Source organism: Musca autumnalis, unplaced genomic scaffold (assembly GCF_047663935.1).
Source record: "Musca autumnalis isolate F117 unplaced genomic scaffold, ASM4766393v1 scaffold_1, whole genome shotgun sequence".
NCBI classification, from domain to species: Eukaryota; Metazoa; Arthropoda; class Insecta; order Diptera; family Muscidae; genus Musca; species Musca autumnalis.
The window spans coordinates 333,243,681-333,261,512 of NW_027411644.1; the positions used below are offsets into that span (position 1 = coordinate 333,243,681).

Here is a 17,832-nt window from a genome sequence, read left to right on the forward strand (position 1 = left end):
ATAAAAAACATAAAAATACCTGAAATCGGGTCGTACCGTTATATGGGTGCCATGTCCACCATTTTTGGGTTGGGAAGTTCCTGGGCTATTGGGAACTCCAAATGACAAGTTACAGCCAATTCGGACCAAGAATGTAGATAAAAAAGATTAGTGTTTTGATATTTCATTTCATTTGTTTTGTTTTATACTGTGTTATAGTGCAAAACTGGGATTATGTTTATTCAATTTTTAATATTATTATTTTAGTCACAAATTTCCTTATTTCCTTAAACAAAGAAATATTGTTAGATATAAGCAAACTGCGAGTAGTTGATGTTTAGATGTTCTTTGGAACCGCTCATGGCCTTATGGGCTAGGTTACTGTAATAAATAAATTAAATTGAATTTTAAATATAAAAAAACATCGAAAAAACAGGAAGAAATGGACCCATAATCGTTTTGGTTTCATATTCATTCGATTGGTCAACTGTAACTGTATTAAAAATAAGTTCCTAGATTTGAACTAAACTGACAACAAAGCAAGTTAAATAAAAAATAACTAAAAAAATAAGTTTCAGTGTTTTATTCATAAATCCATTAAAAACTAGAAAATAATTTGTCGCTTATGCCAAGTTTATATTATAGCCTTTTGCTGGGTTAATCTTCTTTATGAGAATTTATTTGAAATATAAGCAATTGAATTGACATTTGAAACACAGTGGGTTTGTTAAAATCGGTTATATATAAACGTACTATTAGCCTCAATAAATATATTCTTCCTCGCGATGGAACCTCTCAAATAAAACGCTTGCCGTTTAATTGTGTCACCAAATTTTAATTTAAATGCAAGCGCTAAATTTGAGAGATTCCATCATGAGGAAGAAAATACTTATTGAGGCTTAGCGACAAATTATTTTCTAGTTTTAAGTGCATTTATAAATAAAACATTGAAACTTAATTTTTTAATTATGTCACTTAATTTTACCTGTAAATTGTAAATTGGACCCACCAATTAAGTTTTTTTTCCTTCCATACAAATCTGGTAAGTAAATGTTTTGTTTCTTAATACTGTTGGTGTGCCAATAATATTGTGTGTGTGTTCGTTTACTCAAAATTTGTACAAATTGTTACTGGATGTTGTTCATTTACTCTACAGTACAATGTAAAATACCTTAGTCGATTACAAGATGTTACTGGACTTGTAGAAATTATTTAGTAAACGAACACACCTATTGTTTGTTGCTTTATCCCTCTAAGTGATAGTGGTAGGTTGATAACCTTTTCTGTTTTTGAAACATCTGACAACTGATCGAATGACTAACTTGGATTTGCTCATTATCGAATGCTCACACGAATATGCAAATTGGTCAATGTTTGTTAAAGTTCCGTTACTAAATTCAGCTGTTGATCTACAGCTTCGCTGAGGAGAAACCAAAACCTGGTCAAGGCACTGAACGAAGAGAAATGAACGAAATCTAATGCAAAAATACATGAAACCGCTTTAAATTTCAAGGTGAAGTTCAAGCACGGAAGTTATTAAAAGAAAGATGTGAAAAAGAAGAGACCAAAGCGAAACTTTGAAAATAATCATTGTTGGTATGCAAGCTTGAACAATTCGTAAATTGGTAAAAAAGGGGCAGTGTCAAATATTTGTACATAAATGGCATGGCAAAGGGGTCAAGCTTTCAGATTTTTATTTTTTAACTTTTATTGCAATCTTCAAAAATTTAGAATAACTTAGCTAGGAGGTTTTCCGGGAATTCCTACCGCATACAAATATACAGTAGGCGTCAAAATAAACTAACACCTCTCAATAATTGCATTATTACACCGACATAAGGACATTATACATCTATACCCAGCAAAATAAAATTGAACTACTTCATGATGAAGTAGTAATTTCACAGCTTCTTTCCGTAGCAGTCCCCAGAGAGTCATGATAGAAACAGTATATTCTTTATCTTTTGACAACATCGGATTTGTATTCATATCATCGAATTTATTGTATATGAAGAAGTTTTGAGTTTTTTTTTTTTTTTTGCAAAACGACTTTTGAACAGCAAAAAGCATGATCCGTTATGGTTATTTTTTTACTTTTTATCCTAGACAATTCGCTTTCATTACTCAAAAAAGCTCGAAAACTTCTTAAGAAATGCTTCTTTACTGACTTCCATAAGGTCATGGAAAATATGTGATGAAGATGCAAATTAGACAGCATCCTCGCTGCACCATGCCCTTGTAAAATCAGGGTGACTCTGGGTTCGAAGATGTCACATGAGGCTGGGATTTTTGGAAATTCGAACTAGAACGGTACGAATAGTACTAAAAGATACTAAATATGGTACCATTTGTATTTGGGGAACCGGTAGAGCTAGAATGTTGAAACTTGGAATGAAATTTACAGATGGAGTATAGGATAGATAGGACAATTTAGAAATTCAAACTATAAGTGTACGAAAAGTACCAAAATGTTCTAAATTTGGTACCGTTTGGTATTATGTGAACGGATAGAGCTGATTCCTTGAAATTTGAAATGAGAGTCAAGGTTGGAAAGTACGATTGATATAAGGAGGTGGTTTTGGAAATGGGTACTCATATGTACGAAAAGTACTAAATTTGGTACGACTAAGATTTGGGCGATCAGATCGAACTGAAAAGCTGAAATTTGGAATTCAAGTTACTGTTAGTGTGTGACATTTCGATATGGGGGTAGTTTTGGACATTCGCTCTATATATATATATATATATATATATATATATATATATATATATATATAGTATATATAATATAAAATTCAAACAACGAAGTATTTTGTTTACAGTATAAAACATTTGCAATAACACGTACAATTTGGATTTAGGCGAACGGATAAAGCTGGAATCCAAAAATTTGGAATTAAGATTACTGTTAGAGTGTAGGATTGAGATATGGAGGTAGGTTTGTAAATCCGGACTTATGTGTAATGAATTTCGTACAGTTTGGATTTATGCGAACGGATAGAGCTAGAATCCTCAAATTTGGAATTAATATTATTGTTGGGGTGTAGGAAATTCGTATTTATGTGTAAATTTGTTACAATTTGGATTTTGCAGAATATATGGAATCGTGACATTTCGAAGTAAGAATACTGTTGGAGCATAGGATAGATTACTCCTGGGGTGTATTTTTATAGAGGTAGATGCGGAATTTATATATACGAAAAGTACTTAATGGTACTATTTGGATTTGGGTGAACGGATAGAGCTGGAAACCTGAAATTTAGAAATAAGATTACTGTTGGAGTGTAGGATTGAGATATGGATGTTGGTTTGGACATCCGTACTTATGTGTACGAAAAGTACTAAATTTGGTATAATTTGGATTTGGGTGATAGGGAATTAAGGTTACTATTGCAGTATAGGACTGAGATATGGAGGTTGTTTTTGAAACTCGTACCTATATGTAATAAATGATACAAAATATGGTACACATTCGATTTAGATTGAACGGATAGAGAGGAGTTGGAGGATTATGGTTTTGGAAATGCGTACTTACGTGCACTAAGTTTTGTACATTTTGGATATGTGTGAACGGATAGAGCTGAAATCCTGAAATTTGGAGTTAAATGTGGGGTAGTTGGGATTCGTAAATTTTGAATTAAAATCGCTGTTTTTGAGATATGGATGTTGTTGTGGAAATACGTAATATGTATAGGTATACGAAAAATACTAAATGGTAGCCAATTTGCTATTAGATGTAGGAATAGAGCTGGAGTGTAGCGTTGGTACATAGAGGTGGTTTAGATGATGTAACGTACATATTCCCTAAACTAAATCGTTCTAAATTTGGTATTTGGTGAACGGAGAGCGCTGGAATTCAAAAATTTTATTTTAGAGTTCCTGTGTGGGGTTGAGATATGGAGGTACTAAAGGGGTTGAGGTGGAATGTTGAAAATTCGGTATTGGGATAGCAGTTGGTGTATAGAATGGGCATATTCGTATTTATGTGTACTGAATTCAAATTGTAAAACTTGAAGAATCTTTTTAATGCCTGATTTAGAATATACATAAATCCTCCACTGCATTTAATAAATCCAGTTCAAGTCTTACTCTAGAGCCACACGTTGGATAGGATTTTTTTTTTTGTATGGTAAATCTGGTAGATTATGTTGATAAAAAAGTTCCAAACGCTTCTAGTATTTTACGTGTAGTTTGTATACATTATGCTAAATGTCAAAAGTATTTTTATTTTTCAATATAATCTCCTGAAACTTCAATACACTTAGTCCAACGCTTTTCTAGCAATTCTATCCCATGATTAAAATAGTTTTCCTCAAGGTCTTCAAAATAGTGGTTTACAACTGTAATTTCATCTTCATTTGAGGTAAAACGCTTGCCAGCAAGGAATTTTTTAGATTTGGGAACAAGTAAAATTCACTGGGAGCTAAATCAGGAGAATAAGGTGGGTGGTCAAGCAATTCGTACTTTAATTCGTTGATTTTAGCCATTGTTAAAACACTCTTGTGCGCTTGTGCGTTGTCTTAATGAAAAATTATTTTTTGTGTTGTAAGCCAGGACGTTTTTCTCGAATTTGTACATTTAATTGATCCAAAAGGTTGCAATAGTACTCTGAATTTATTGTTTTACCCTTTTGCAGATAGTCAATCAACAAAATACCTTTGAAGTCCCAAAAAACCGTTGCCATAACCTTACCATTGTTTTGTTGTTCTTTTGTCTCTGGAGTATAGTGGTGGATCCATATCTCATCAACAGTTATGAAACGACGCTTAAAATCCATTTTATTTCGCTTAAAACGATCCAAACAAGCTTGAGAAATATTCATTCTTATGTGTTTTTGATCGACTGTTAACAAATGCGGCAACCATCTTGCAGAAAGCTTTTTCATCTGTAGTTCTTCATGCGAAATTAAATGGACTCGATCATTTGAGATGCCCACGATATTAGCAATTTCACGCACTTTTATTCGTCGATCATTTAATACCATATCATGCACTTTGGCTACAATTTCTGTTGTTGTTGCTGTTTTTGGACGTCCACTACGTGGTTCATCTTTAATGCTTGTACGACCAGATGAGATTTCATTTGACGTTTGAGCTATGGAATTGACAGTTGAAATCGAGTGGATTTCGTAAATGTAAACTTAGCAATACTCTCTCAATTCACGTTTTGATATACACGTATACGAGGGGAACTAGATAAGTTTGGGACCTTTTGAAAAGTTTGAAAGTTTTTAGCCTAAACGTACTCCGGGAAATTTTTCATGCGACCATGTCTTGTATTGTTTACAGTGTGTCGAAAAAATCATTTTGAAAAAAAAGAAATAGAATTTACTTGTGAACATTTTCGTACAATCAATTTTCACAATTTTCGACGTGGATAATCACGGCAACAATGCATCGATCAAAGTAAATATTTGTATGTCGATAAAAGACCATCATATAGCACTCTAAAAACTGTTTTAATGAATTCAATCGTTGGCGACAATCGCTGAAAAGCGAAGATCGTATGGGTCTTAAAAAAACGGTCGTTGTGTCAGAAAAAATTAAACTGAACCGTTCACGGGTAATACATGAACGCCATGTTATAGCTCATTTAGACTAGCCATAAATCCTCAACTGGATTTAATAAATTCAGTACAAATCTTTTGGCATTTAGATATACGTTTTGGAGGATTTAAATGACAGTCAGCTAATCTTTATCCATAGCACAATAACCAAGGTAGATGCATCAGCCCATCGAAAGAAGTTGTTGTAAATTGAATACGTTTCCAAAAAACATACGGTAAATTACAAATTTATTGTTTAATATTGAAAATGATAGCACATTATGCTACTTAATGCTCTGTTCCAGAACCTGCAAGAAGCTACTATTTTTTACTACGATACCATTTTTTTCTTTATGTAATCGGAAAAAATAGTAAAAATTAGTAGATTCTTGCAGTTCTGGAACAGACCATATGCTTATTAATGAGCAAATAAAGAAATATTTTATCGTTTATATCAAAGCAATTTAATTTTTTTCGCCTTGTTTACAAATTTTGACATTAAAAGCTCTGTTCCAGAACTTAAAAGTTTTTAAAATTCTTACCACTTTTACACATTTTGCGTTCCCGTACACAAAATTTATATGGAAATCGTTTACGAATTTTACAACTTTTACCACTTTTATTTAATTTGCTAGATGGCTTTATTGACCTGTTTATCGATACAGAGTCGGCGAAAAAGGGAACTGATGAAGTTGTTTGGTGATAACTGAAACTATAGTATTCCCTACCCTTCGCCCGCAACTAATCAATTTCATATCCACTTTAAAATATTTTGTTGTTATTCAAACAATTGAATTACAACAAAATATGGACTCAAGCTGAAATAAACACAAAGACGCGAACTTATTATTATTATTGTTATAGCAATTTACCGATGCATCTACCAATGTTAGCAATGAAATATTTTGTCGTTAAGACAGCGTAAATATTAGTCTTGGTTGATTAAAATCAACTTTGTATATCAAAGCAAATACAGTTGTTTCGCCTTGTTTACTAATTTTGATATTTTGAATTATTTTTGTTGCAGCAATTCACCGATGTCTCTACCTTTATTGTTGTGTCAGCTTGCAACTTTTTGAATTTTCCAGCAACATGTTGCAAAAAACAGTGTTGTATACGAGGATTTATGCCGGATTTGAAGCAAATCCACTCAATACGAGGATTTATTTATGTATGGGAAATCTGGTAGATTTTGGCCGGATTTAGCAAATAAATCCTGATAATGCGCTAAATCCGGATAATGATGTCATGTCATATTATATACCGTGAGATAGAGGCGTCTTAGGACATTTCTTCCACCAACTAAGGCTCTTGTCGACAGGTGCAAAGAAATTGTGAATAAATACGATCGCGTTGATTCAAACGACGTTTATATGATCGTCACAGACGACGAATCAAAAACAAAACTGCAATCGAACGTGTGAGTCTTCGAAGGCAAGCCAAATCCTACAAAAGTTGTTTATGGAAGAAGCACTTCGATGCAAATGGTCACCTGTTTCTTCGGCAAAAGTGGCCATTAGAGTGGCTTTAAAAAATCGATGTCGGATTTTTTAGGCGGCACCCTTCTAATTTTTTAGTTTTGTTAGATTATAAGATTGCCAAAGTTTGAGCACAATCGGAATATACTAACACGTGCCACCGGGGCCTCAAATGTTTCCGTGGGCCCTATATATAGCTAATATTAAAATCCGAGCTGATTTTCACAATTTTTTGTAGAATTAGTTTTTTAGGGTGACGTAGGGGATGAAAGATACCAAGGAACGGTCCTGACCGGTTTTAACATGGCAAAGCCCAGGATTTATCTTGGTCCCTCTTTCATCTCAAGTGGACACTGACCTCCCCGTGGTGTCACCTGGGGAACTGCCTTTAACACCCGTTAAAGGTAGTGAGCTAACATGTGCCGCGCGTTCACCCATAAGAACGTTAAAAACTTGGGTTTGGGCGTCGGGTTAGTAACCCTCCCCTAGAAAAAAAACAGCCTACTATGAAAAAACGAAAGAAAAGAAAAACAAACCCCTCTAAAGTTGACGAACCCCGCAAACGTTTTAAGGACCATGATCTGCGAATCTGCACCTGGAATGTTCGCACTCTTTATAGAGAAGGTGCAGTCTTCGCATTGGCAGACGTACTTGGAAAGTACAAAGCCGATATTACTGCCATACAGGAAATACGATGGACTGGGAAAGATGTCACAACAACACCTAAAGGTGACGCACTGTATTATAGCTGCCATGAAACAAAGCATGAGTTTGGTTGCGGTTTTGTAGTTGGTCGGAGGTTAAAACATCTGGTCTCCAGCTTCACCCCAGTGAATGAAAGACTTGCTACAATTCGATTTAAAGCAAAATTCTTCAACATCAGCTTTATCTGCGCTCATGCCCCAACCGAAGACAAGGACGAACAGACCAAAGATATATTCTACGAGAGCTTAGAAGAAACATATGACCGTTGTCCTGCCCATGACATTAAAATTGTTCTAGGCGATTTTAATGCCAAAATTGGAAAGGAGAATATCTTTGGACAAACAGTTGGGAAATTCAGTCTACATAGTGAAACATCAGACAATGGAATGAGGCTGATAGACTTCGCAGCGGCAAAAAACATGGTAGTTAGCAGTACCAGATTTAAGCATCTCGATATTCATAAGGGCACTTGGCTGTCTCCAGACCAAAGAACAATAAATCAAATTGATCACGTTGTGATAGATGGAAGACATTCATCGAGCGTGTTGGATGTACGATCGTTCCGAGGAGCAAACATAGATTCGGACCATTACCTCGTTGCAGCAAAGGTACGTACCCGTCTAAACGTTGCAAATAAAGCACGGACAGACACAACACGAAAGTTGGACATCGCCAAGCTGCAAACACAACAGATAGCCACAGCATATTCCACTCAACTGACCCAATTGCTTAATGATAGCGCTTCTCGTCCCGATAACATATCAGCACAATGGCAAAATATTGCCCACTCCATGCAAACAGCCGCAAAATCAGTACTTGGATACCAGAGACCTCCACCAAAGAATCCGTGGTATGACCAGGAGTGCCGTGCTGCTACCGAAGAAAAAAATGCGGCATATAGGGCTACTTTACAATCAGTAGCAATGCGTAGCGCACGAGAGAGGTATCGGGAGAAAAGGAGAGAGGAGAAACGTCTTTTCCGCATGAAAAAGAGAGAAATGGAAAAGAGGGAGTGTGAACAAATGGAGATGTACAGGAGACAGAACGAAGTTCGAAAATTCTACCAAAGAGTGAAGCATCAAACTGATGGCTTTGGTACAGGAATATCCTCCTGTAGAGATCAACAAGGTAATTTGGTAACTGATACAGATAGTGTGCTCAGGATATGGAAAGAACATTTTTCCAAACTGTTGGTATCCGATAGCGGTGAAGACGGCGAAGACACCACAAATCCAATCCCAGATGATGGTATTGAATGTATACCGCCCAGCCAAGATGAGGTAAGGACAGCAATAAACCGGCTGAAGAATAATAAGGCGGCAGGAGCAGATGGCCTACCAGCCGAGCTGTTCAAAACCGGAGGCGACACGCTGATAAGGTGTATGCATCAGCTAGTTAGCACCATCTGGCAGGAAGAACGCGTACCCGACGATTGGAACGTGAGCATCCTATGTCCAGTCCACAAGAAGGGTGATAAGACTGTGTGCTCCAATTATAGGGGCATAAGTCTGCTCCCTATTGCATATAAGATAGTATCTGGCATATTGTGTGAGAGACTAAAGCCTATGGTCAATGAAATTATTGGACCCTATCAGTGCGGCTTTAGACCTGGCAAATCCACCATTGACTAGATATTTACCTTGAGACAAATCCTGGAAAAGACCCAAGAAATGCAGATCGACACCTTCCATCTTTTCGTCGATTATAAAGCAGCATTCGACAGCCCTATACGTTCAAAGGTGTTCCAAGCCATGTCTGATTTTGGTATTCCTGCAAAGCTCATTCGACTTTGTAGAATGACATTAACTGAGACGAGATCCTCAGTTAAAATTGGAAAGAACCTCTCCGAAGAGTTTACTACCAAAAGAGGTTTCAGACAAGGAGACGGCCTGTCGTGTGATCTATTTAACATCCTACTGGAAAAGGTCATACGAGACGCGAAGGTCAAAAGAAATGGAACGATATACACGAACAGCCACATGTTACTGGCTTATGCCGACGACATTGACATCATGGGTCGATCGGTAAAGGAAGTAACTGACACCTTTGCAAAAGTCGAAAGAGAATCTGCTAAAGTTGGTCTGGCAGTAAACGGCGTAAAAACCAAGTTGATGGTATCGACGCGTAATATGTCCATAAACACCGCACCATCTGTGAATGTTGGTACCTATAATTTTGAGGTAGTAAAGGACTTCGTCTACCTCGGCACCGCCATAAACACAACAAATAACATCAGTTGTGAAATACGAAGAAGAATAGTGTTGGCTAACAGATGCTACTTTGGGCTGAGTAAGCAGTTTAGGAATAAAGCCACCTCTCGTCAAACAAAAATAACACTGTACAAAACACTGATACTACCCGTGCTAATGTATGGTTCCGAAGCATGGGTACTTGCTCAAGCAGATAAGGCAGTGCTTTGTGTGTTTGAGAGAAAAATTCTTCGAAAGATCTACGGGCCAATCTGTGTTGACGGCGAATATCGGCGTCGTATGAACATCGAGCTGTATCAACTATACAATGACATCAATATAGTTGAACGAATCGAGATACAACGATTGCGATGGCTAGGCCATGTTATAAGAATGAGTGATGATGAACCCGCTAAAAAGGCGTATAAATACGGGCCGCATGGAGGTTCTCGCAGATCTGGAAGGCCAAAGCTTCGTTGGAGCGAACAAGTGAAACGAGATATCACAAAGCTACATATCCCAGATTGGGAAAATACAGCAGCAAACAGAGAGGATTGGAGATTTTTTCTTAGTTCGGCTTATGGAACAAATGTTCTGTAAAAGGCCAGCTAAGTAAGTAAGTAAGTAGTTTTTTAGCCACAAAAAAGAACTGCACATTGGATTTTAAACAAATCCACTCCAAACTCTGAAAATGAATGGATTTTGTACTTAACCTTGGGTTCTTATGCTTTTCGGGTCGCTGGTTTTATTTTTCATATTATTTAACCCTCCCTTCTCCCATAAAATGTGATCTATCAGATCAAAATATTCTAGAAATTTTTTCGCCATAAAATTTTGCTAAAGGTCCTAGAATACATCAAATCTCTAAATTATACCTAAACGCCAGGATGTGACCCTATACTATATTCTGACATTCTGAATCAACGAAAATTTCTATATATCTACAAGACAAAATGCCACGTAAAAACGAAAAGAGCAAATATATGCAGGATGTTTCGATGGAATTTGGTAAAGAACTTTCCCCTTTTTATGAAATTACAAGTTACACAGCCCATCTAGATCTTACTCACAACTATTTGCATCGCTTATTATGAAAATTGACCTTAAAAAAATCAACAAGTACGGGTATAAATTAATAATTAAGAAAACGTGCAATTCATTGGCGTCACTGAACATTTTAAATACGGTTCACATACCTTTTATTACAATTACAATAAATGTGGTCTGTAGAGCGATTTCGTGAAAATTCGACTTTGATTCCATACTAATTAACCCCAGCGGCACGTGTTAAAATTGGTAACGACCTGTCGAGTTCATATGTATGCCGATGACGTGCAACTCGTCCTAAGCGGCGATATAAATAAGATTAACCAGTGCGCCAGAAACCTAAATGACGATCTACTGCATGTACACAAATGGGCCAGGGCTAATGGACTTTTCTTAAATCCAAAGAAATCTAAATGCTTAGTCATACATAAAAACAAAAGATTATCTTTCGAGAACTTACACATCTAAAAACATAGGAATTATTTTCAACTCTTCATTAAGCTGGAAAAACCATGTGAACACTGTCGTTGGGCAAACAATTTCAAAAATTCGATCATTATGGTTAACTAATTTCTTTATACCACCTAGCGTACGTTGCCTTTTGGCTAAGACATACTTGGTACCAGGTTTGTTGTATGGCTCTGAAATATTTGCGCATTGCGACTCGCTAAGCCGACAAAAAGTAAATAAGGCTTTTAATAGCATTATACGGTATGTACGAGTATATACCAAAATAAATATCTCGACGAGCTGAGTCGATCTGGCTATGTGTGTTTTGGGTGTTGATGAGGGTCCGGAGGAGAAGAATGCTATTGATTTTGGTGATGGTCGGATAATATTCAGGGGTCTAAATGGACAAAATGGAGAAAAAGTTAACGTTTTATTTCAAAGTAGAAAATATCACCTTTACAACGATGTAATGTAGGTTGTCGTAGGTGGTGAAACAACAGAGATATCGCAATAGTCGGTAATGCATCCCATTTTCCGATTTTTTTGTAATCACGCTACAGGTCGCAATTTTGATCGGATCGTCACGAATTTCTTGGGAGTTGATGCGGGTCCCTCAGAGGAAGAAGCCTATTAAGTTTGGTGATAGTCGGATAATATTCAGGAGTCGGATAAGCAAAAAGTTTATGTGGAGAAAAGTCAACTTTTTTTTTCTTATCCGAATATCTTCGCTTCTGGTAGGAAGAAAAAAAGATATCCTTTATATTAATGTAAAGTATGTTGGCGTAAGTGGGCAAACAACCGAGTATCACAAAATTCAGTAATATATCCAATTCTTCCATTTTTTGCAAACGCGCTACATGTCGCAATTTTGATCGGATGGTCACTAAATTTTGGTTGCTTATGGGGGTCCCAGAGAGAAAGAGGCATATTATCCATATTATAGAAATTGTTTATCAGTGAAAAGATTATGCTCAGGGGTAGTGGTGTAGGGTATAACATGGTCGGCCCCATTCCGACTATAGCCTTTGCGCACTTGTTTTTTTTTTTTTTTTTTTGTTAATACAAGTTTTTAATTTTTTGAAGATATATGTATGTGTATATGTAGCCAAAATGGTCCATCTGTCCGTTACGAAATAATGAAAATAATATATAACTTGTCGCAGTCATACATACATACTCGTATATTCCCACAACATCCTCGAAGGAACAAGGGAGACTTCGCAATCATATAAATAAATTCCGCGAAAAACTAGTGTCTAGGGGAAGTGGTGTAGGGTATCACATGGTCGGCCCCGTCCGACTATAGCCCTCTTTTACTTGTTTTGATATAGCCCTAATAGATCGATACCGACCGATTTTCGGTATTTTGAATTGTTTTACCACATTATCTAAGCGACGTGTCTTAAATTTGGTAATAAATTAATGGCTAACAATTATATTTACAGAGAAATGTTGGCATAGGTCCATGTTTGGGTAAAGAACCCAAAAAAATGTACCGCCCGATTTTTGAAATCTTCAGTGACACATTGAAACATTGAAGCCACATTGTCCAACTGAAGTAGCACAAATTCCGTATTTACTTTTCTTTATGGGAATAAAACACTTCTTAAGAGAATTTTGGTGTAGTTCATCATTCTGATATTGCAGCATTTGAAGAGTATCTGTCGATTTTCTGAAGGATTCTACCACATTATCCGGATGTCAGAAAATATTTTGCAAGAAAAAAACAGGCACTATAGGCGCATAATATCAATGTGAACAAAGACCCTAACTATGATATTTGCCTATTACGCCGTTGAACAATTTATCACACGTTCACACAGTAGTTTTAATGTTTTTTTCTGAGTGTTGAGTAATGTGGAAAATAATAAAAGAAAAGCAAAATAGTTGTTCAAACCTTAAAAAATTACCAAACCAAAAACGAAGTTACCAAATTACCAACCCCCAAAAAAGTTACCAATTTCGGTAACAACTGTGGATACAATAAGGAGGTAGCAGCAACGGCGAAAATTACAACAAAGCAACTATTCTGGTAACATAAAACGTCAAAATATGTAAACAAGGCGAATAAAATCATTTTCGCCTTGACATTTTAAATTTACGGCAAATTTTCAGTTACCAATCAAAATAGTTTTTCGACTTACACATTATTGCTTCTTTTGTTAATTTATTTATATTTTACCGTGAAAAGCAGCAATAAACAAGAATCAGAATGTTATTTTTCCGGGTTGGCCTGTGGTGCAACAACAACGATTTCTTTTTGGGCGTGGTTTTAGAATATAAAACTAAATTTAAAAATAAAATGCCCATAGCTGTTTTAGATGTTTTCCAGGTTGTTATCAAAAGGCCAATCCTGGGGCTGAATTCTTGTTATTCTTTGACACCTATAGTGGGATTCTGTAACTCTCTACCCATGGAATTAACAACAAATGTCGATAGTAAGCGATATTCTGTACACAAATTCTACCGATTTTTATGTCGGTAATTATCGAAAATCATCGGTCAGTTACCGACGAAAAAAGGAGTCGTTAAGTCTACCGACATAAAAGAATTTTCATATTTTAAACAAAAAAATCAATTTGAAGCATTGTGGCGTTTTTTTTTTATTGGGATAGCGTCATGATACAATGATACAAGGTAACCTCACGCTCACAGCTCACAGAGTTGTATTCGCTTTGCCGTCCCTTCATTGACAAAATGATTTTGACAAACTTTGTAGGTATACGTTAAAATATACACATGTCAGGTTTATTTACATTCCAAATTCTAAACCAATTTAATTTGAAATTTTTTAATTAAACATTTTCAGACAATTATGAGTCAATTTATACCTGTACCTCCGTCTGGCTGGAGGAAAACTCTTGAACGGATCAGCCGAATATGTCGAAACATTGATCAATTTCGAGAATGGGCCATAAATCTACATCTTCCTCAAACATTTTCGCTAAAATTGTGCGCTCGGTAACTCTCGAAAGGAACAACTAATTTGTTCCAAATATTGTTGCTCGTAACATTTCTTTCGGGCCTAGATCAGGTGTGGACTATATAATTTGAGGATAATTTTAAAATGTATAACAACGTATTCCTTGTGGTCCTGTTTACAGTGATATGTGGTCAAGTCCATGCTCCAGATATATTGGAATCCTACAGTGACTAATGTAAATGGCTGGTGGTCACAATAATTGAAAAATAACTGATATTGATCAATATTACTCCCCAACATGGTGAAGTCCTTGCTTCCTGACATAATGACTCAAATCCCAAAAAATCAAACTGCGAAAAACTAACATGACTATTTGGCACGATAACTATCGAAATGACTTTCCAAATTAGATCATCCAGTTCCAAAATGGACAATAGCCTACCTAAAATAAACATACATAGATGTGGTTTTACTAGGAAATATACGCTGTAAATAGATAAGTTGTTTTTTTTATATTCTTTTATATTTTGTAGCTTTTCAAAATACAATACAAAGATCATAAGTTTTCAAAAGTTTACGTCTTGTTGGGGGCAGTGGCGGTTCTTCTTTCTAGCTTAAAATGCCTTCTATAGCATTATAGCGCTGTTGAGGAACTTTGGTAGTACCCAATTCAACGGTGTTGTAGCAGCATAAAAACCTAAGTAGAAGCTTAGGTTTGATTTTGGTTTGCCACCCGCTGGCAGAGACGGGTCAACCCGGTAAGAAAGAACCCGCTGCCATGGGATTGCCCAATTCAACGTTGTTTTATTTGGCGACAGTCTTGGCAATGGTACGCTTGTCATCAGCCAACGCAGCGTGTCGGCGGAGAAATTTGGGGAAGGGATTGAGACGACGAACACAACGAAAAACATTGCGTGGATCACGGGGCACCTCCTGGATTTCTTCAGATTAAGGGGCAATACAAATCGGTATTGTCCATTTGTGTTGCGTAAGAGTTCGTTAAATGGAGCGAATGCAGAACCGGCCCAGATGACGAAACAACAAATATGGGCACCATATGCTAATACCAACAAATTGATCTCAAATCACTTAGTTTCAATGCCTAGGTTGTTACGAAAGTCACGACCTTCCTCCTTGTGCTATACGATGCGGCAACCACATGGTCAGCACAGTAGCATTTCCAAAAGATAATTGGCTAAAAAGAGGGGGGTTAATTTGTTGGCTTAAGTTGTCTCGTTAGAAAGTATTCATTTCAAACTCACACTTACCAAAAGAAGGTTTTTTCTAGCAGCTACCGAGGGTTTGAATGCTATTCGCATAAAATTCCAAAAAGAAAATTGCCTTATCTTTCTATTAGAGTCACCAAACGTAGAAGGCTATATTTTCACCACAGATAGAGCTTTTTAACCTGATTCCAACGATGTATAATTTTTGTCTAGGAATATATATTTTCCGACATGGTCATGTATCTCGATATGATCCCAAGGCAGTACCTTCAGTAGCTATTTCGAACGCAATCATGTTAATAAAAAATTACCAAAGGGAATTCAAAGACGACATGAATGATGTGACCCTTAAAATGCTAGAAAGATGAGTACCACCAACAAATCCACGGGGAGCACGAGCAACAACTTGACCAATATCCAATATTTCAGCAGAGGTTTGGTGATCTGTAAGAAGCACACACTCAATATATACATACAAATATAAACCCATTCAATAACCAACCCAATAATTAACTTACAGGCCAGTTTGATGGCACACATCAATTGGTAGATATCGTAAGCAAACAAATGCTTTATTTTTTGATTCGCTTATTGTTTTCCGGAATTTTATTTTAGCGAATTTTCTATATTTTCACAATCTGTTTCTTTTGCCATTTTGCTTGGAAATTCATTCCAAACTCATTAAAATATTTTGTTTTGCAACCGCAGAAGCGTCCTCCATTGACCAATAAAATGATAACTTAACACAAATTTGTTCATTTTGCGACATCACTTGACCAATTTCCAATTTATTCCCGTAATCACAATTTATTCATTATGTACAAAAAATAAATAAAAAGTAAACAAACAGTCTTGTTGTCATTTACATACAATTACAAAAACAACATTTATGTATACTGTTTCGATACAGGGTTGTATTTGACAGCTCAAGGACGGTTTTTTCAAATGAGATTACCTTCTTATTCTGCCATGGGATAGCGTTTGCAATTTTGTTTTTTCAAAATAGTCTGGCTTAATCCCATTGTTGTTGTTTTAATATTTTAAAACAACTATTTTATTAGTGGAAAAGATTTGGCATTGTTCGCCAAGGGGCTGACGATTGATGTTTGGGTATAAAACGTTTCTTGTTGAAGAAGTTATTGATAAATAACTTCGGTGGAGAATATCCACAAACAAGAAACAAGGGAACTGATGAGATCCAGTGGCGTGGATCGAAACTATAGTATTCCCTGCCTTACCCCTTGGCGAACAATGCCAAATCTTTTCCACTAATAAAATAGTTGTTTTTAAATATTAAAACAACAACAATGGGATTAAGCCAGACTATTTTGAAAAAACAAAATTGCAAACGCTATCCCAATAAAAAAAAAAAAAAAAAAAACGCCACAATGCTTCAAATTGAAGACACTGGCACGACGTGTGTTGTTTTTGCTGTAAAGCAGACCAACCAAATTTTGGTGTGTGCATTTGTCGAAATTCGACAACACACACAAGTGGAAGAGGTTTGAATTGTTTCGCAGACACTTTCGTCGGAGTTGTATGAGGTTGCCAAGGAAAAACTTCTCATTGAACTTTTTTCTTTGCTTACCTTTATACTTCGAGCTGACGATTGATGTTTGGGTATAAAACGTTTCTTGTTGAAGAAGTTATTGATAAATAACTTCGGTGGAGAATATCCACAAACAAGAAACAAGGGAACTGATGAGATCCAGTGGCGTGGATCGAAACTATAGTATTCCCTGCCTTACCCCTTGGCGAACAATGCCAAATCTTTTCCACTAATAAAATAGTTGTTTTAAAATATTAAAACAACAACAATGGGATTAAGCCAGACTATTTTGAAAAAACAAAAAATCAATGAAAATCAAATGTTTAAGAAATGATTTTGGAATATATTTCATGGCAAATAAAAAGTTAAGCTGAGATACATTTCTTTACGCATAAAAATGAAAATTCTGCGACATATGGTGGATCCTTTCAATCTAAGTAATAGGAAGCTTATGACACTTTACAAATTGGAAATGGATACATTTTTTAATATAATGGATGAAATTGGGGGTCATTTGGTAACCTCCAGAATTTCGCGAAAAATCTCTGAGAAAAAATAATTATTTTCAGTACGAACAAAATATTTTTAAGGATATATTCCGTAACCTATATAAAAATGTATTGGTGGTTTCGATTAGCATCAACAATAAAAGAAAGAATATCACCATGGTCGTCATATTCCCTGATAATACGTAATTCTGAAATAACATCAATAAAAAAATTTAAAAAATCCTGCTCAAAA

General features: G+C 36.0%; 1 long non-coding RNA gene across 1 annotated transcript; it reads right to left on the reverse strand.

Moving 5' to 3' along the window:
* Window positions 1-14,917: 14,917 nt before the first annotated feature.
* On the reverse strand, window positions 14,918-16,240 carry LOC141391545 (uncharacterized). The gene is made up of 3 exons (XR_012409676.1): window positions 16,061-16,240; window positions 15,585-15,986; window positions 14,918-15,511 (listed from the first exon to the last, which is right to left on the reverse strand). It is a non-coding gene; the product is annotated as an uncharacterized lncRNA (long non-coding RNA).
* Window positions 16,241-17,832: the final 1,592 nt, after the last annotated feature.